Genomic DNA, 20,064 nt, shown 5'->3' on the forward strand with positions numbered 1-20,064 from the left:
CAACGCTTCCTCAGCTCTCGTCCCCTAATGCCCCTACTCTACTTGCGCTACATTGATGACATCTTCATCATCTGGACCCATGGAAAAGAAGCCCTTGAGGAATTCCGCCAGGATTTCAACAATTTCCATCCCACCATCAACCTCAGCCTGGACCAGTCCACACAAGAGATCCACTTCCTGGACACTACGGTGCTAATAAGCAAAGGTCACATAAACATCACCCTATATTGGAAACCTACTGACCGCTATTCCTACCTACATGCCTCTAGCTTTCATCCAGATCACACCACACGATCCATTGTCTACAGCCAAGCGCTACGATATAACCGCATTTGCTCCAACTCCTCAGACAGAGACAAACATCTACAAGATCTCTATCATGCATTCCTACAACTACAATACCCACCTGCTGAAGTGAAGAAACAGACTGACAGAGCCAGAAGAGTACCCAGAAGTCACCTACTACAGGACAGGCCCAACAAAGAAAATAACAGAACGCCACGAGCCATCCCCTTCAGCCCCCAACTAAAACCTCTCCAACGCATCATCAAGGATCTACAACCTATCCTGAAGGACGACCCATCACTCTCACAGATCTTGGGAGACAGGCCAGTCCTTGCTTACAGACAGCCCCCCAACCTGAAGCAAATACTCACCAGCAACCACACACCACACAACAGAACCACTAACCAGGAACCTATCCTTGCAACAAAGTCCGTTGCCAACTCTGTCCACATATCTATTCAGGGGATACCATCATAGGGCCTAATCACATCAGCCACACTATCAGAGGCTCGTTCACCTGCGCATCTACCAATGTGATATATGCTATCATGTGCCAGCAATGCCCCTCTGCCATGTACATTGATCAAACTGGACAGTGTCTACGTAAAAGAATAAATGGACACAAATCAGACGTCAAGAATTATAACATTCAAAAACCAGTCAGAGAACACTTCAATCTCTCCGGTCACTCGATTACAGACCTGAGGGTGGCTATCCTTCAACAAAAAAACTTCAAAAACAGACTTTAATGAGAGACTGCTGAATTGGAATTAATTTGCAAACTGGATACAATTTAACTGAGGCTTGAATAGAGACTGGGAATGGATGAGTCATTACACAAAGTAAAACTATTTCCCCATGTTATTTCTCCCCCCCACCCCACCCCCCACCGTTCCTCAGATGTTCTTGTTAATTGCTGGAAATAGCCTACCTTGTTTGTCACCATGAAAGGTTTTCCTCCTTTCCCCCCCGCTGCAGGTGATGGCTCATCTTAAGTGATCACTCTCCTTACAGTGTATGATAAACCCATTGTTTCATGTTCTCTGTGTGTGTATATAAATCTCCCCACTGTATTTTCCACCAAATGCATCCGATGAAGTGAGCTGTAGCTGACGAAAGCTTATGCTCAAATAAATTTGTTAATCTCTAAGGTGCCACAAGTACTCCTTTTCTTTTTGCAAATACATATTAACACAGCTGCTACTCTGAAACCAGAGAATTGCTTGAAAACCTGACCCCAAAGGCCCCTAAAGACCAAAGTCCAGAAGGCAAATGAGATAACTCAAAATGTGTTGGTTTTAAACATCTCCAAGGTGCTGGAGGCTGACTCATCATTGTCAAATGCTCAGGCTTGGTGCTACTTTCAGTGTGAGCCCACCTGACATTGTGCCTTTGGACACCTCCCTTCTAGCACTTAGCCTTGCTGTGGATCCTTTCATGGATTGAGAACTAGTTAAAAGACAGGGAACAAAGGGTAGGAATAAATGGTAAATTTTCAGAATGGAGAGGGATAACTAGTGGTGTTCCCCAAGGGTCAGTCCTACGACCCATCCTATTCAACTTATTCATAAATGATCTGGAGAAAGGGGTAAACAGTGAGGTGACAAAGTTTGCGGACGACACTAAACTGTTCAAGATAGTTAAGACCAAAGCAGACTGTGAAGAACTTCAAAAAGATCTCACAAAACCAAGTGATTGGGCAACAAAATGGCCAATGAAATTTAATATGGATAAATGTAAAGTAATGCACATTGGAAAAAATAACCCCAACTATACATACAATATGATGGGGGCTAATTTAGCTACAGCTAATCAGGAGAAAGATCTTGGAGTCATCGTGGATAGTTCTCTGAAGACATCCACACAGTGTGCAGCAGCAGTCAAAAAAGCAAACGGGATGTTAGGAATCATTAAAAAAGGGGATAGAGAATAAGACTGAGAATATCTTATTGCCCTTATATAAATCCATGGTACGCCCACATCTTGAATATTGCATACAGATGTGGTCTTCTTATCTCAAAACGATACTGGCATTAGAAAAGGTTCAGAGAAGGGCAACTAAAATGATTACGGGTTTGGAACAGGTCCCATATGAGGAGAGATTAAAGAGGTTAGGACTTTTCAGATTGGAAAAGAGGAGACTAAGGGGGATATGATAAAGGTCTATAAAGTCATGAGTGGTGTGGAGAAAGTGAATAAGGAAAAGTTATTTACTTGTTCCCATAATATAACAACTAGGGGCCACCAAATGAAATTTAATGGGCAGCAGGTTTAAAACAAATAAAAGGAAATTCTTCTTCACTCAGCGCACAGTCAACCTATGGAGCTCCTTGCCTGAGGAGGTTGTGAAGGCCAGGACTATAACAGGGTTTAAAAGAGAACTGGATACATTCATGGAGGCTAAGTCCATTGATGGCTATTAGCCAGGATGGGTAAGGAATGGTGTCTCTAGCCTCTGTTTGTCAGAGGGTGGAGATGGATGGCAGGAGAGAGATCACTTGATCATTACCTGTTAGGTTCACTCCCTCTGGGGCACCTGTCATTGGCCACTGTTGGAAGACAGGACACTGGGCTGGATGGACCTTTGATATGGCCATTCTTATGTTCTTATGTTCAGTGCTTTCCATGCTGGAGCAGTGGCTCTGCAGTCACTCTCTGCCCCTGCAATGGGGGAGATCTGTCGCACTGTTCTCCACACTGCCGGGCACCCTGGGACAATTGTGCAAGGTACTGTTGAAAATGGCTTTCTATTGCATTTATAGCAAATTTTATTAAATTTGAGGCAAGTCCTTGGCCTGCGCTCTCAGCGAGTCCTTGCATGCAAGGATTATTACCTGTCAGTACACTTCTTTCCTCTTTGCTTTCCTTCATTTCTAGCTTCTTGTCTTTGAATGATACGCTAGCTATTCATTTAAAGTCCTAATTTGCATTTATCTCTGCAAGGCCTATTCACCCCCTCCTCCGCTAGAGATGGAGTGGTGCATAGCCCTGCTGCTGGCCCTCCTTCGCACTCGGTGAACTTCACCCCAGATGTCTCTGGCTCAGGGTCAGGTTCAGTCAGTTTCCCACAGCTTCTCTGTGCTTCACTTGCTTAATTATATACTACATATGCGCCTATCTGTTCTTAATGAGTCACTCAGCTTCCCAAGATCCTGTGTTTGAACTTTAAGGTTTAAGTCAGTCACATGTGCATCAATTAATTTGCAGTGCCCTTAATTATGAATAAAAATGAGTGCCTCTTCCAAATAAGACTTTCTTTGGGAGCTAGAGATCCACTCAGAAGTCTCCATAATCTGTGGCAAAGTCTTGTTCTCCTGGGGAAGTATCATGAACTTACAATACAACTTATTACACCAGCTGGAGTTGAGCCCACAGTCTTTGGCCCCACACCACAGGCGCTAGACCTGAGCCACGAAGCCGGCTGGTTCAGTTCACGGTGTGGGCAGATATCCTGCTGGCTCTGTACCTGCTTCCTCAGCAGACTTGGGAGTGATGAGAAATGTTTCAAGCTGTTACTTAAACTAATTCTCTCTCTGGAAGTTTGCATTGCAAGTTGAGTGGGTTTGGTGGGGGTGGCTGTTTGAAACCACTTCTGTTTCCATACGATACTAGTGAGCGTGCAGGAGCCAGGCTTGCCAGGAGAGAATGCCCTGCACTTCTCATTGGCTGCATGAAGCTCTGTATGACTCTGCTTGAGCATCTGGAAACATCTCAACTAGCACTGGGCATGCTCAGGGGCTGAGCACAATTGCTTCCACATTAACATTACATCATCTCATTTGCATGGTGTCTCACGTACTAATGATTTGGTGCTTAGCTTTACACAATGCTTTTGGCTTCCTTTATTGTCATCCATAGGCTTTCACTATCTCCCCCTCCCTCCCATGCATGTCTGCACTCCAAGGCTTTTCTGTACATTTTGATATATGGTGCTACATCCTTTATTTCCCCCTAATGATGCACTTCCCTGCGTAGTTCCCTGTTGGCATTCCAGTCACGTGTCACTCCACCAGGTCTCTGTAATACCAGAAAAATCACAATTGTGTTCATGCATGAGAACTTCTCATTCCTCTTGCTTATTCCCCTGGTTCCCAGAGTTAGTGCAGAGACAACTCTGACATATTTGCCTACTCCCTCCTTAATTCTCTCTCAGCATTTCCTATACTAGTCACATAGATGCATTTTTTTGCCCTGTGCAGACCCCAGATTGCTGAGTCCTAACATGGAGAAACACATCCTTAGAGCTACACATCTGGCCTGGTTAAACTATGTTCTTGTTCAGCAGCTGCTTTGTGCTGGAGCTGCAGATAGGATTTCTTCAGAAAAGTGAGATGCTCATTTGCATGCTGTCATTACCCAGAATGCTCTTCCAGACAGCTGATTTTCTTCACTTCTCGACTCCAGACTAGAAAAAATAGAAAAACAATTTAATGATAAAAATTCAAACACGTTTCCATTTGGTGGGGTTCAAAACAGAACAATCTATTCAGGATTTTTTATTTTTTTTAATTTAAATTTTCATCCTCTCTCTCCCATTTTCCTCTTGTCACTGAGTACTATAAAGTGCATGATTATTCTGGAGTTCTTCCTTCACGTCCCATGTTCTCTTTTTGCTTTTGTTGCTTTCCAGGACTTCCCCAGCCTTGGTGGTGGTCCATAGTGATAGGTTTTTTTTTTCCTTTTGCCACTTTATCCCTTCTCCAAAGTTGAGGAAGCTTGGATGAGTTCTAAGATGGCAAAAGAACAAATGGAAAAGGTCAGGAGAAAACACTGCTAGACATCTCCTTTAGTCTTACCTGTTCTTAAAATAACTCCAATGGTAGGGATTCCACAACCTCCCTTGTTAGCCTGTTCCACTGCTTAACTAGCCTTAGATTTTCCTAATATCTCACCTAAATCTCCCTTGCTGCAGAGTAAACGCATTACCTCTAGTCCTCCCTTCAGTGGAGGTAGAGAACAATTGATCGCAGTCCTCTTTATAACAGCCCGTAACCCATGTGAAAACTGCCATCAGGTCCCTCCGCCACCGTCTTTTCTGAAGACTAAACACGCCCAGTGTTTTTAACCTTTCCTCATCGGTCAGGTATTCTCAACCTTTGATCATTTTCATTGCTCCCCTCTGGACTCTCTTCAGTTTGTCCACATCTTTGCTGAAGTGCGGTGCCCAGAACTGGACACAGTGCTCCAGCTGAGGCCTCACCAGTGTCGAGTAGAATTATCTCCCATGTCTTCCACACAAAACTCCTGTCAATACACCCCAGGAGATTCGTCTTTTTCACAACTACATCACAGTGCTGAGTCGTATTCAATTTGTGATCTGCTGTAACCCCAGGTCCTTCGCTGCAGCACTGCCGCCTAGCCAATTCTTCCCGTTTGGTAGTTGGACATTTGACTTTTTTCCTCCCTACGTGAAGTTCTTTTCACTTGTCTTAATTGAATTCCATCTTGTTGATTTCAGATCAATTCTCCTCATTTAATCATGTTTTTTTTTAATTCTAACCCTGACCTCCAAAGTGTTTGCAACCCCTCCCAGCTTGATGCCCTCTTCAAATTTTATAAGCATACTTTCCACTCCATTATCCAAGTCATTAAGGAAAATATTACAGAACCCAGGACCTGATGAGATCATGGATGATCAAGACTTCCAGAGCAGAATCCTGGCACTGATCAGCTGGAGCCTCAGAGTCTGGTGTGTGTCTTCGCTGGTTGTAAACTGGTATGAAGCAGCTGTTGCATTCTTGCATTTGATTGGCTGCTGTGCTCTGGATGCCACTTTGCATGTGCTGTGGGTATTTCTTGCAGGCAAGGCGTGGATTGGGAAGAAGTGTTGGGTGCGGAGCTGCAGTGGCTGCTCTAGATCAGGTCTGAGCTGTGTGCTTGACCTTGCTGGGCACCGTACTGTGGCAAAGCCATGGGCAGAAGGAAGGCTGCTGATACCTGGCTCAAGAGTAGAGAGGAGTGGGAGGCAACGGAGGTGCAGGTTCTAGGCTCTTTTGGGAGTTGGGGTGAGGAGGGCTGCAGCCCTAGCCTGGTCTAGTGCTGGGACGTGGCATCGGGGTGGGTCCCACTGCCCTTTTGGTTGGGAAGGGGAGAGTGAGGAGCTGGTTGATCCCAGGGGCCTGCTTCCACCATGGTGAGTCAAAGACACGCAGCTGACCTGCTCTGCGCCCTGACTCACAGCTGCTGGGCCGTCTGCCCGCTGCTTGCGCTGAGGCCAAGGTGGAGGTGCCAGGAATAATACAAATAGTGATTTAACCCCAGGGCGGTGACATCGTCTCAGGCTGGACAGCGGAGAGCCATTACCATCTAAACAGCGCTGGGCCTGGCTGGCAGGCTGGGAGCAGCTCTCTGGGGAGGCAGAGAGAAGGGGCGGCTATTTACATTTAGAGAGAAAATCCTCCGATGTTCGAAAACGAAATGAAAGCGTTTTGTGGGAGATTCGTTGGGGAAACTATTAAACAGGAGCCAGGGCCTTGAGCATGCTCTCTGGGTGGAAGCCCTGTCTCTGTGTTTGTCTGAGTCCCTTCTTCTATTCCCCCCTCCCTTTCAAAGGCGTCTCCCTGATTTCACATCAGGCTCAGCTCCTTGGCACCTTCCCTGGTGCTGCAGAATCTCTCTCGGCTGCACCAGGGGCCAGCGCAGGCAGGACTGCGCAGCTGCAGGAACTGCAATTGGGCAAGGCCGGCTCTCAAAGGGAGCGGCCGCACCCTGGGGCTCATGGGAACTCCTGGGCCAGGGAGGCACGTCCCTGCCCTGCTGCTGACCTTTTCTAAAACAACAAACTTTTAGTGTTTCACTGGAGCAAAGGAGGGGAGTGCAAGGGAGGAACGGACAGACCCTGTGGGGAAGGAGGAGTTATTGTCAGCATCTGGCTGGGGCTGCTTTGCCAGTTTTCCTGTGGCTGTATAATCCTAGAAGGGACACAAGTCAAACATTCACACATTTTGAAAACGAAATTTCTTTATCATCTCAAATCTCTAAAAATGAACATTTCAAAAATTTATCAGGTTGATAAAAGGTGTCATGGGATCAACAACATACAAGATATTAGTTAAACCCTTGTTTTATTCATGTCAAGTTCTTGCTGGTTTACACCCAGTGTAATAGCCATCCTTAAAACTTGTTAAATTTTTACTAAACTCACAGGAAAAAAAAACATATAAAATGATGGGGTTAAATTAGCTGGTACCACTTAAGAAAGATCTTGGAGTCATTGTGGATAGTTCTCTGAAAACATCCACTCAATGTGCAGCGGCCGTCAAAAAAGTGAACAGAATGTTGGGGATCATTAAGAAAGGGATAAATAATAGGACAGAGAATGTCATGTTGCCTCTGTATAAATCCATGGTACGCCCACATCTTGAATACTACGTGCAGATGTGGTCACCCCATCTCAAAGAAGATCTATTGGAATTGGAATTGGAAAAGGTTCAGAAAATGGCGAAAGAAAAGATTAGGGGTTTAAACAAGTTTAAAACAAACAAAAGGAAGCATTTCTTCACACAACGCAGAGTCAACCTGTGGAATTCCTTGTCAGAGGATGCCGTGAAGGCCAAGATTATAACAGGCTTCAAAATGCACTAAATAAACTCATGGAGGATAGGTCCATCAATGGCTATTAGCCAGGATGGGCAAGGATGGTGTCCCTAGCCTCTGTTTGCCAGAAGCTGGGGATGGGTGACAGGGGATGGATCACTTGATGATCACCTGTTCTGTTCATTCCCTCTGGGACACCTGGCATTGGCCACTGTCGGAAGACAGGATACTGGGCTAGATAGACCATTGTTCGACCCAGTATGGCTGTTCTTAAGTTCTCTGTCCTGCCCTGTCCTCTCCCCATCTGCAGGGTGTTTCCTTGTGCATTGCCTGAGTCCGCCTGATGCGGAGTGCTGGGCGGCTGTTCCAGGCCAGTGGGCTGTTCTGGGAATGGCTTTGTCCCAGGGGAAAGCTCACTGCTCACAATAATCATAGAGTGGAGTAGGCTTGGAACAATAACCCATTAACAATTAACTTGGCACAGAAGGGCGCTTGTAATAGCATCCTGGCTCCCTTCCCCAGACTGTTTCCCAAGCATGGTGGTAAGCTGACGGAGGCTGTGATTGGCATGGCTTCCATAGGTAATTGCTGTGGTCCTGTTACTAACACCTGCTCGCTATCTGGATCTGGCTGCGCCTCCACCTCATGTGTAACCTCCCATCGGGCTCAGGTGAATGTGAACGGGGTGCTGCAGGGGACAACGCGCCAGGCAGCCGGGGTACACATTTCGCTTCCCCATCTCCGATTCGTGGGGAATCTCTCTCCGCCCCAGCCATCCCGGGCTGCGGCAACCAGGCGCTCTTGTCCCGTAAATGAAATGTCCTTTTTTCACCGTGGTAGCCCTTGCCTGTGCTGCACCCAGAGCCGATCCTGGGAGGGGAGCCGAGCTGGCTGGGGAAATGCCAGGCCAGAAGGGATGGGGTAAACCCCCAAAAAAGAGCTCCTGTGCCCCTTGCCAGTGTGGTGCCCTCCTGCTATCTTCTCTGAGTGCGAGCTTTTCAGGGCTGGGGCTGGCCCCGGGCCTCAGCTGTTGGTGGAGGGGCTGGGAGCTGGAGGAGCCTTTAAGATGAAAGGATTCCTATGGCATTGTGTGAGTCAGGAGCGGCAGAAGGTCCCTAAAAGTGGGGGGCCACTGGCGCCTGAACTGTGGCCCCAGCCCCCCATGCTGCCTCTTCCCCCCTAAGACCCTGCCCCCGCTCACTCCTCTCCACCCTCTCTGCCCCATCGCTCACTCTTATGGCTGGTAAAAAGTGGGGGGTCATGCCCCACCCCCATTCTGGTGCCCCTGGTCTGAGTGTGCCCGCCAGGTGGCTTTCCCCGCTGACCAGCACGTGAATCACGGAGGGGGAGTGTTTCCTGTGTGTGCCTTGCTCAGCAGTCTCTGGATCAATTGCAGGCCTGGTGTCTGTGTAATGCCCTTGTAATGTAACTTTCCTCTCAGCCTGCTGCCATGAGCGCTCTGTTGCCAAGCTGCAAAAAGAACCCAGCAGGGGGAAAGGAGCAAACCAGGCGTGCCAGGTCCCAGTGGGGTGAGAACCATCACAGGCAGCAACCTCCCCCATCCGTCCGGGGCAGGGCATCTGCAGCCTCCAGAGCTTCATAAGGAGCAGCTGGATGAGCAGAGGAAACCTTTCAGCACCGAGCAGCGATGGAGACCCTCTGAAAGAGCTGTCAGTGTTGGGTTCTGCACCACTCCCCCAGCAGCCCCAGACTCTGAGAGAGCAGGGCTGAGCTGGCAGGGTGCCAGGGGCCCAGAGACCCCCCCCTTCCCTGTCATGCGATGGGGCAGACTGCTCCCACCCAGAGGTTAGTGAAGAGATTGCGGCCCCTGGACCCCCACCTCCCCTCTTCCTCAGCAGGCTCGCGTGCAGGAGAGCCCCCGAGGAAGCTACCTGCAGGGAACAAGGTAGGTGGCAAACATCATGGGACTTAGGAGAGAGGGGCCGTCCTGCCCCCCCAGCATGACCTCCTGCGTGGCCCCAGCCAGGGACCCTCTCCAGCGATTCCTGCCCAGAGCCTGGATGCAGCCGGAGGGCATTTCATTATTTGCTCTTCTCTGGCGAATGCTGCGTGCTGGAGAGAACTCTCTGGACCACGGCCCATGGAGCCCACAGAGACTGAGCCCTCCTGTGGGCCTGGGGCTCTGACTCCCTCCCAGACCAACGTCTGAGGAAGGAGGCTATGAAACATGCTCTCCCCAGTGCTCCTGGGTCAGTCACACCTAGCACACACTGTTCCCTGCGCTAACCCACGCTTGTTGCAACTAAAGCACTCCCAGCACCTTCGTCACATGGTGGCCCCTGTGTTGGTATGGGGAATGTGCAATGGAGACGGAGAGGGGCAGGGCAGTGCCCCATCTCTGGGCCCACAACTTCCTCAGCGGCTGGCTGGGAGTGGCTTGCGGCATCACTGCAGACTTTTCTGGGCCATTCCAGAGTGGCCTGACTGCTGGGGAAAGGGGCGATTGTACAGTGGTGGCTGGCGTCAGGCGCTGAATTAACTTTCCCACAGTCACCAAGTTTTCACGCTCGTGTGGCCTGGGGCAGCCAGCGCTCTGTCCAGCTCGTGTAACCGCTAAGGTACTGGGGCTCCAGCCAGGGCCATGCCCGGGGTCAGAGCATTTGGGGGGAGTGCTGGTGAGCAGGGGGGGTGAGCACCCCAAATCCCTTTTCTAATGCCCCCAAATGTCCACAAGCAGTTTCCTCACTTGTCACCCGGCTGTGATGGGGCCGGAGCAGCTGCCACCTGCCAGCAGGCTTGGAAGACCCAGAGCCCCAGCTGGGGAGCTCCCTCTGTGGTGCAGGGAGGTGTCTCTGAGGGCCCGGGAGGTGGGTCCCAGCCCTTGAAGCCCTGTGCAGGAAGGACTTCCCGCTCCTCTCAGGCAGATCACTAACAAGAACGGTTCCTCCTTCACTGAAACAAGTTCCTGTCCCCCCGTCCCGCCCCTGGGACCTCCCCGCTCAGTCGCTCTGATGTCATCGTGGGTTTCCATGGGGACAGCCATGAGGTCACAGTGTAGGAGCTCGGGGCTGGGTGTGAGGCTGTGGAGAGACTCCCAGGCCCCCGTTCATTTAGAAATGCAGAGAAATGTAATTCATCAATCAAAATTCTTTCATCAGCGAAGAGAATTAATTTTAAGCACCATTTGATTTTAAAGAGCTGGAGTCTGCAGCCACCAGAGACTCCGAATTGAGTGCAAATGCAGCTTTTAAAAAGCAAATGATTGAGTGTTAAGAGTCTGTTATGAAGCTGCCTTCCCCAGCTCTCCTCTCCCGCCTCTTCTCCCTCCCTGCTTCTTCCAGGCTACAGACTACTGGGGCGGGTGCAGCTGAACTGGTCTGGAGCGTAAGCTGTGTACTTTTCCCAGGTACAAGATTACATCTGCAGGTGTAGTAGTAGAATTTTATGTGCACAGGAACGATCCCTGTTGCTGATTCCTGAGGAGGAAGCTTACGTGACACCTCAAGGCCATGGAGCTCAAGCTTCTGGCACTGGGGTAGAGCAAATGAAAGATAAAATGTCAGCTCCAGGCAGCTCGGCCCAGCCACATGGGACATCTGTGGTTACATGCAAAAGGCCTGTTCTTTGCAGGCCAATGTGAACTGGTGCTTCCTGGCAATCCCAACACCAATGTTCCCCTCCACATCTTCATGTCCACTGGCCAAAATAACAAATCTTCCCTTCTCAGCCGCGTGTGCCTGGATTTCATGGGCTGTGCCCCAGTGCTACATCACCCGATGTTCGCCGGTTGTTTCTTTAACAAGTTGTGAACGTTCCAACACAATTTGCGGAGTCCCTGCACGCTGGCTCCCAGAGCATTCAATAAACTGCCGGCAGCTTGTGCAGAATGGAAAAGTCAGGCCTTCCCTCCAAGCCCCCATAGCGTCTGTGGTGCAGATGTGTGTAAAGCTTAGCGGTATGGACAGTGCTGCCAGCCCAGAAGCTCTAGGATTTCAGATTCACAGAAGCTGTGAGCTCTGACTTTCCTCTGAAACTAGCAAAACAGAGGCCAGCTAGTAATGCAAGGGACAGACACTGCCTGCGAGTGCCCATGTCCTGTCTGACTGCTCTGCACAGGTCTGCCTGGCCTGATTAGCAGATGGAAAAACACCCCCTCTACTCCAGAGAGCTGTTTATGCAGCGTCCCAAACCCTTTATGGCACTCCCCAAGAACTATCGGGGGGACTCCCCACCCTGCCCAGTCATCTGTGACATGGCTGGGGCCCAACTGGAGAAGTGAAAGAGAGCTGAGACCTTGGGCTCCTGCACAGGGTTGCCATATCAACCAGGTCCTTCAGCAGAGAGCCGAGTTCTGGGTTATCTTTCTGCATGCACTTCACGCAGGCTGCATGTATTATAGCTCCACGGAGCCCCCAGACCGCCCTGGCCAGGCTCCAGCCCTGAAACACCACGCTCTTTTTGCGGTTTGACCAGGTTCAGGCTTTGAGCCCCTGTCCCCAGATCTAGCAACCAGCACTCCCGAGTCTGGCCAGTAGGAACGGGGAATGATTAGCCGTCAGTATGATGGCTGGGCCCCAGCATGCCCCTGACCTGCGGGTGGCCCTCTGATGCTTAGACCTCTGAGCCTACGGGGCTCTGCCAAGGCGGCAGCTCCTGCCCCTCTGGCCAGCCGTTAACGTGGCCAGGACAGGCCGAGCAGACGGTTGGAGCAATGAGGAGGCGAGCTGCACAGGAGTGCTGGCCAGAGGCTGAGCTCTGTTTCCTGGCCCCACATGTGATGTTGGTCAGGGAGGTGAAGGGTTAACGCCCCTGACCCAGGGCAGGGCCAACAGTGCCAGTGGCCTCAGATAAGCGCAGGTTGGGGATCCCAGTGTGCAGGACAGCTGCCGGGGGGCATGCTGCCATTTGACTTGGCAAGCACCCCTCAGAGCCTTGTAGAGCCCTTTCGGAGGGTGCTGGAGCAACATGCCCGAAACATCCCTCCCAGTCAGCTGGGAAAGGGTTAAGTGGGTGCTGCTGACTCATTGAGGCAGGTGGCTCCTTACCCCACCTGGACATGTGGGAGGGGAGAGAGGACCCAGGGTGTGGGCTGAGCAAGCCTCAGGGAGGAGCCCTGGGAGCAGCCCAGCCTGGGGGAAGGTATTCACCACTAACATGTAATCAGGATATGTTTTGCACAAAGTGTGCCTTGTGAGGTATCATTCTAAAAGTCTTGATCTGCTAGACATTAATATCTCATTGGATTGTATGTTGCTATCATCGTATGTGAAGTTACGAAGTTTGGCTATGTCTGTGTTACTGAAACATTTTGTGAGGTTGAAAACATCCACAAGCAGCCTTTCAGGTACAACAGTAAAAAGGCCAAACAATGTTAATGGCTCATGGAGGAAATGCACACAAGCATCAGGATTACCCCAGGAACTGTGTACAGTAGAAACCTCTCAGAGATAGAACTGCACAATGGGAACTGTTTGACCCAGGTCACAGCAAAAGAGCTTTCCAGCAAGTGGGAAGAAGATATAAAAGGGGGAAAATTACATCATGATGGTACCTCACTCTCCCTACAACACCTCACATGGAAACACCCGAGGAACAAAGACTGAACGGGGAGAAGTGATGGTCCCAGGCTAGAGGGATTTCTAGCCTGTGTATGAAAACCTGGGAAACCCAAGCTGCAAAGCAAAGGCAGCTTGTGCCTTAAGAATCTGCCAGCGTGTTTATCACTCAGGATATGAATTAGCAAATTCTCACCCTACCTATCTAGTGTGTTAAGATCAGTTTGCATTTTTGTTTGGCTTTGATCTGTTTGCTATAGAATTATAGAAGATTAGGATTGGAAGAGACCTCAGGAGGTCATCTAGTCCAACCCCCTGCTCAAAGCAGGACCAACACCAGCTAAATCATCCCAGCCAGGGCTTTGTCAATCCGGGCCTTAAAAACCTCAAAGGACGTTTATCACTTAATCGCTTCCAATCTATCTTTTTGTAGTTAATAAATTTATTTTATGTTTTAATCCAAATCAGTGTGCGTTTGACTAAGGTGCCTGGGGAAAATCTCATCTTGGTTACCACAAGTGTGCATGGTCCTCTTCACATTGAGGGAGAGACAGACGGGGTGTTAAACCCATATACTGTCCAGATTTGACCAGGGCAGGATGGTCCTGCTCTGGGGTCCTAGGCTGGGAGGCTGGTGGTTAAAGAGCCTGTGTGTAACTGCAGCTGGGTGTGTCCCTACCTGTGTGAATGCTGGTGAAAGTGCAGGCTGGGGGGCTTTGCAGCTTGTCACAGCAGCACAGTGTGAGAGGGAGCCCAGGCTGGTGAGTCAGAGGACTAAGGGGTAGCCCAGTTCTAGATGGCACTCCGGGGGGAACCTGTCACACTGCGGTGGAGTTTATTTTCCTGTACTGTTCTTTTCTGTGTTGTTAAACCCAAGCCCCAGGGAGCAGGCTGTGTCTGAGCGCAGGCCCTGTTCCCAGTGCACTGTACAGGATGGGGTGCTGGAGCAGCTGCCTCTGGGTAGCGCCATCATGGCAGAGCCAATTGGTCACATGAACAGCTGTGAATTCTGGTTAGCAACGAGCTGGAGGGGAAACCAAATCCTCCAAAACCAATGAAAAACCCAGGACTGGGAACCCACCCTCTGCGGACTGTGCCCACAGGCCTGTCTGCTTCGTGCTATGCCGCATGCTGCATGCTTTGGCTGCCTCTTCAAAGGGTCCTCCAGTGCTGACGTTCCCGTCCCCTTGTTCCTGAAATCGGCGCCGAACAACCCCTGGCTGGTCTCCAGCAATTCCATAACAGACGTTCTTTGTCTGACTAGAATGGCTTGAGTAGGAGAAGGACACATTTCAACCATGGGCAGGGGGTAGCATAGGCAGGGGAAGGCTGTGCCTCCCCAAAGAGCCTGGCATGGCCCCGCCCAACTCTGCCCCCAGACCCTTTTTCCTGTTTCCTGTTCCCTTCCCACTCTTCTGTGGCTGAGAGGCTGGGGCAGACAACTGGGGCCGGTGTGCACAAGGGCTGGGGCTGGGGCCACGCCGCCCCATCTGTCTGTCTGGCATTGGGGGTGCTCCAGCTGTGCTGCCCACCCAGCACTGGGGCTGGGGGCCAGCGGCTGTGCGGGTGTGTGCGCTCCGGGCTCCAGCAGGGGAGGGGGGGCAAGGCCTCGGGCAGAGGAGAAGGGACGAGGGGCTGGCTAGCCTCCCCCAGCAGCGCGTTCACCCACCGCCTGTTGGCACTCAGCACCACACCATGTGCTGTGGGAACTGCCCCAGGGATCCCCCCAGCTGAAGGTGACAGAGGGAGTGGGAGAGACACTAGCAGAGGGAGAGGAAAGGGCTGGGCGCAGGCTCGGACGGGGTGAGAGACAAATAAGCCTTTGAGGGTGAATGAAAACAGAAGAGCAACAGAGAAGCTACGTGCCCATTTCACTGCCCCTTGCGGGGGAACGTCCCTCCAGCCCGTGCTGCACCTGGGTGCTCGCTATGCGTGACCTGTCGCTGCCAGGCCCTGCCCCACTCTGCGCCGGGCACCCTGGCTGCTACAGCCTTCCAACGGGCAGCCAGGAGAGGTGCCCCCGCCGACACCGTCAGGGGCCTGGGGCTCTCCCATCAGCGCAGGTACAATGGCAGGAATTTGCTCCCGAGGCCTCGCTCCCTGCTTAGGATGCTTCGGATGCCTCAGTGCAGAGGCTGTTTACATTTCTCACAGCTTATCAGTGCCCTGCCCCTGCAAGCCATGGACACACCTGGCGGGGCTGCTCCCTGGTGCACTACAGGGGCCTGGCCATGTGCCTGCAGCCTGGCCCCTGTGCTGCTTGTCTCACCCCTGCCTGTGGCTGTGTGACCCAGGGGCTTCACCCACAGCCCGTGCCAGCCTGATGGGCCAGGATCAGAGAGGCAGGGGAGAAGTACAAAGGAGAGCCAGCCGGCCATGGTTTGGGTGTCTCTGCCTCTGCTTGGGAGGGCCAGGCCCCCTGGACAGGGCAATGCCCAGGGCTTCCCCAAAGCCCCCGGAGTTTTTCTTTCACACACTGCTCCTCCCACTGGCAGTGCCACTTTCTCGCACTGGTCCAGGGCCAGGGAAGGGGGTTACAGTGCAGGAGAGTCCAACGGGGTGGTGCTGGGAGGCCCTGAAATTGGCAAGAGTTGTCCTCTAACTTCCCGATGTCCTGTCCCGTTTGTGATTGGCACTAGACAGCCCAAGGGTCATAGCTGCTTTTCACACCCTGGAGGCTCCCAGGCGGTGCCGTGGCCAGGTGGAAGGAGGGGCCCCGGGAGCCCTTGCCCCAGAGAGCAGTTGGCAGCATGCGATCCTGCTGATGCAAATGGTGCTGTCCTCAGGCCTAGGCTGCCAGTCGTCTGCAGTGTGGTTGGGAGCGGCTGTCCAGCCTGAGCTGAGCCCCATGTGGCTTCAGGCCCTGCCTGCTCTATCTGTGGGTGCACGCGGGAGCTAGTGCTGCTCCTAGCACCCCACCTTGCTGAGCCCCCTCTGTCGGAGGCTGGGGAGCAATCCCATGGGTGTGACTGAGCTCAGGGCAGGTGCAGGAGTTACAGCATCACACACCCCCTTTATGCTAGGCTCAGCCTGTGTCGTTTGCCTCTCTGGGAAATTCCCCGTTGCCCACGCAGCCCCAGCACTACCTGCCTTCGGCACAGACACTGGCTGCGCTCCGTACTGATTGGCACCTGGAAAGGTGGGTTAGCAGGGCTGTGTGTGTCAGATCCTGGGGAAGCTCCAGCCAGTCTCCCCAGGGCCCTGCAGGATTTCTCCTTGCTGTGCACTGTGTGGGGGGGACCCCAGCCGCTAGCTGGGCTATGGTTGTCCTGGTGCAGTTAGGAGCCCTGAGAGGGGCGGGGGACTGACAACATAGATTGCAGGTGCAGCTCGGTTCAGCGAGACATCCCCACAGGATAGCCCAGAGCAGAAGGGGGAGGCCTGTGTGCTGCAGAGCCAGGCAGCCATGGCTAGAGCTGGGGAGCTGGAGCTGGCTGGCCGGCCCCGGGGATCTGCAGTGGGGTGGCACAGAAGGCAGCAAGGCGTGTGTGACAATCAGGGCTGTGTGTCTTCCTGCAGAGTGGGGGTCAGGGCGCCAGGGAACTGCCGGGCTGCCCTCGCGGGGCCCTTGCTGGGGCTCATCACCATGATAAGTGGAACCTGGGTGCCGAGCTGCTGCCGGAAGAGGGAGGGGCCCTTTCTCCATCGAAGCCAGTCTGAGGCAGCTGTGAGAGCGATGGCAGCTCCCAGCACCGGGGGCTCCCAGCACTGGGGGAAGGCAGCTTGCTCTGCTGAGGCCTGCTGGGAACCCTGGGAACCAAGAAATCCCGGCCTGCTGCAGCTGTGCACACACCCCTCTTCAGCCCCCCTGCCACCTGCCTGGCCTGAGCCTGGGCATGCGACGCACGTTGGCTCTTTGCGTGTGTTCCACGCTGGGGTCTTGTGGGGCTCAGCAGTGTCCTGGCAGCCCCACGGACCCAGCTGCCCAGCCCAGCCCAGCAGGGAGCCGGGCTCTGCGATTCACAGGGCGACGACACATTGCTGCAGTGGCCCTGCTATGTGCAGCGCAGCCTGTTGGAGCCCCGCTAACACGTGTGCTGTGGGGTGCTCGGAGAAGGCACTGATCGTGTTCGGAGAAGCCTGGACAGAAGGCACCTGCTCTGTGCAACCAAGCCTTGGTACAAGACACCTGCTATGGTCCTGGGACGCTTGCCCAGCACACCTGCACTGTGCAGCACCCTGAGAAAGCAGGGCCAGGACACCAGCCCCCACCTGCACCCACTCCCTGGAATTCATCCGCTGCATGCCCAGATCACCGGGCACAGGCCTACTGTAGCTGATCAGCTGTATTTCAAAACAGCTGTTCAGTACAGCCGAGGCACCTGCTGCAATCTGACATCAGACACTAACAGCCCCACCTGGGAGTGCCACGCAGCCGGGCTGCCCCATACGCGTCCCGTTCTGCTAACAGCCCCTCCTGGGGGTGCCACGCAGCCGGACTGCCCCATACACATCCCGTTCCGCTAACAGCCCCACCCAGGGGCGCCACGCAGCCAGGCTGCCCCATACGCATCCCGTTCCGCTAACATAGAATCATAGAATCATAGAATATCAGGGTTGGAAGGGACCCCAGAAGGTCATCTAGTCCAACCCCCTGCTCAAAGCAGGACCAAGTCCCAGTTAAATCATCCTAGCCAGGGCTTTGTCAAGCCTGACCTTAAAAACCTCTAAGGAAGGAGATTCTACCACCTCCCTAGGTAACGCATTCCAGTGTTTCACCACCCTCTTAGTGAAAAAGTTTTTCCTAATATCCAATCTAAACCTCCCCCATTGCAACTTGAGACCATTACTCCTCGTTCTGTCATCTGCTACCATTGAGAACAGTCTAGAGCCATCCTCTTTGAAACCCCCTTTCAGGTAGTTGAAAGCAGCTATCAAATCCCCCCTCATTCTTCTCTTCTGCAGACTAAACAATCCCAGCTCCCTCAGCCTCTCCGCATAAGTCATGTGCTCTAGACCCCTAATCATTTTCGTTGCCCTTCGTTGTACTCTTTCCAATTTATCCACATCCTTCCTGTAGTGTGGGGCCCAAAACTGGACACAGTACTCCAGATGAGGCCTCACCAGTGTCGAATAGAGGGGAACGATCACGTCCCTCGATCTGCTCGCTATGCCCCTACTTATACATCCCAAAATGCCATTGGCCTTCTTGGCAACAAGGGCACACTGCTGACTCATATCCAGCTTCTCGTCCACTGTCACCCCTAGGTCCTTTTCCGCAGAACTGCTGCCGAGCCATTCGGTCCCTAGTCTGTAGCGGTGCATTGGATTCTTCCATCCTAAGTGCAGGACCCTGCACTTATCCTTATTGAACCTCATTAGATTTCTTTTGGCCCAATCCTCCAATTTGTCTAGGTCCTTCTGTATCCTATCCCTCCCCTCCAGCGTATCTACCACTCCTCCCAGTTTAGTATCATCCGCAAATTTGCTGAGAGTGCAATCCACACCATCCTCCAGATCATTTATGAAGATATTGAACAAAACGGGCCCCAGGACCGACCCCTGGGGCACTCCACTTGACACCGGCTGCCAACTAGACATGGAGCCATTGATCACTACCCGTTGAGCCCGACAATCTAGCCAGCTTTCTACCCACCTTATAGTGCATTCATCCAGCCCATACTTCCTTAACTTGCTGACAAGAATGCTGTGGGAGACCGTGTCAAAAGCTTTGCTAAAGTCAAGAAACAATACATCCACTGCTTTCCCTTCATCCACAGAACAATTAATCTCATCATAAAAGGCGATTAGATTAGTCAGGCATGACCTTCCCTTGGTGAATCCATGCTGACTGTTCCTGATCACTTTCCTCTCCTCTAAGTGCTTCAGGATTGATTCTTTGAGGACCTGCTCCATGATTTTTCCAGGGACTGAGGTGAGGCTGACTGGCCTGTAGTTCCCAGGATCCTCCTTCTTCCCTTTTTTAAAGATGGGCACTACATTAGCCTTTTTCCAGTCATCCGGGACTTCCCCCGTTCGCCACGAGTTTTCAAAGATAATGGCCAAGGGCTCTGCAATCACAGCCGCCAATTCCCTCAGCACTCTCGGATGCAATTCGTCCGGCCCCATGGACTTGTGCACGTCCAGCTTTTCTAAATAGTCCCTAACCACCTCTATCTCTACAGAGGGCTGGCCATCTCTTCCCCATTTTGTGTTGCCCAGCACAGCAGTCTGGGAGCTGACCTTGTTAGTGAAAACAGAGGCAAAAAAAGCATTGAGTACATTAGCTTTTTCCACATCCTCTGTCACTAGCTTGCCTCCCTCATTCAGTAAGGGGCCCACACTTTCCTTGGCTTTCTTCTTGTTGCCAACATACCTGAAGAAACCCTTCTTGTTACTCTTGTTACAGCCCTGCCCGGGGGTGCCACGCAGCTGGGCTGCCTCGTACGTGTCCCGTTCCGCTAACAGCCCCACCCGGGGGCGCCACGCAGCTGGGCGGCCCCCTACGGGTTCTGTTCTGCTAACAGCCCCTCCCGGGGGCTGCTCCCGATGGGTCCCCTCCAGCACTGCAGCACCAGGAGTGATGGGCTACACATGGGCACTGAGACAGCCACGTGGCTCATGCCCCACAAGGCTGCTGTACCCCTTGGCTTGTACCGTCCGGGACAGGGTGTGAGACGAGAGGCCGGAAGATACAGGACTGGGAGTCAGGAGAGTGCGTGAAACTGGGCAGTAACAATCATTCTCATTAGTGCCTGGCCCAGTTGTGCTGGTGCCGTGCAGGCTC

The sequence above is a fragment of the Dermochelys coriacea genome, chromosome 8 (genome assembly GCF_009764565.3).
Source record: "Dermochelys coriacea isolate rDerCor1 chromosome 8, rDerCor1.pri.v4, whole genome shotgun sequence".
Taxonomy (NCBI): domain Eukaryota; kingdom Metazoa; phylum Chordata; order Testudines; family Dermochelyidae; genus Dermochelys; species Dermochelys coriacea.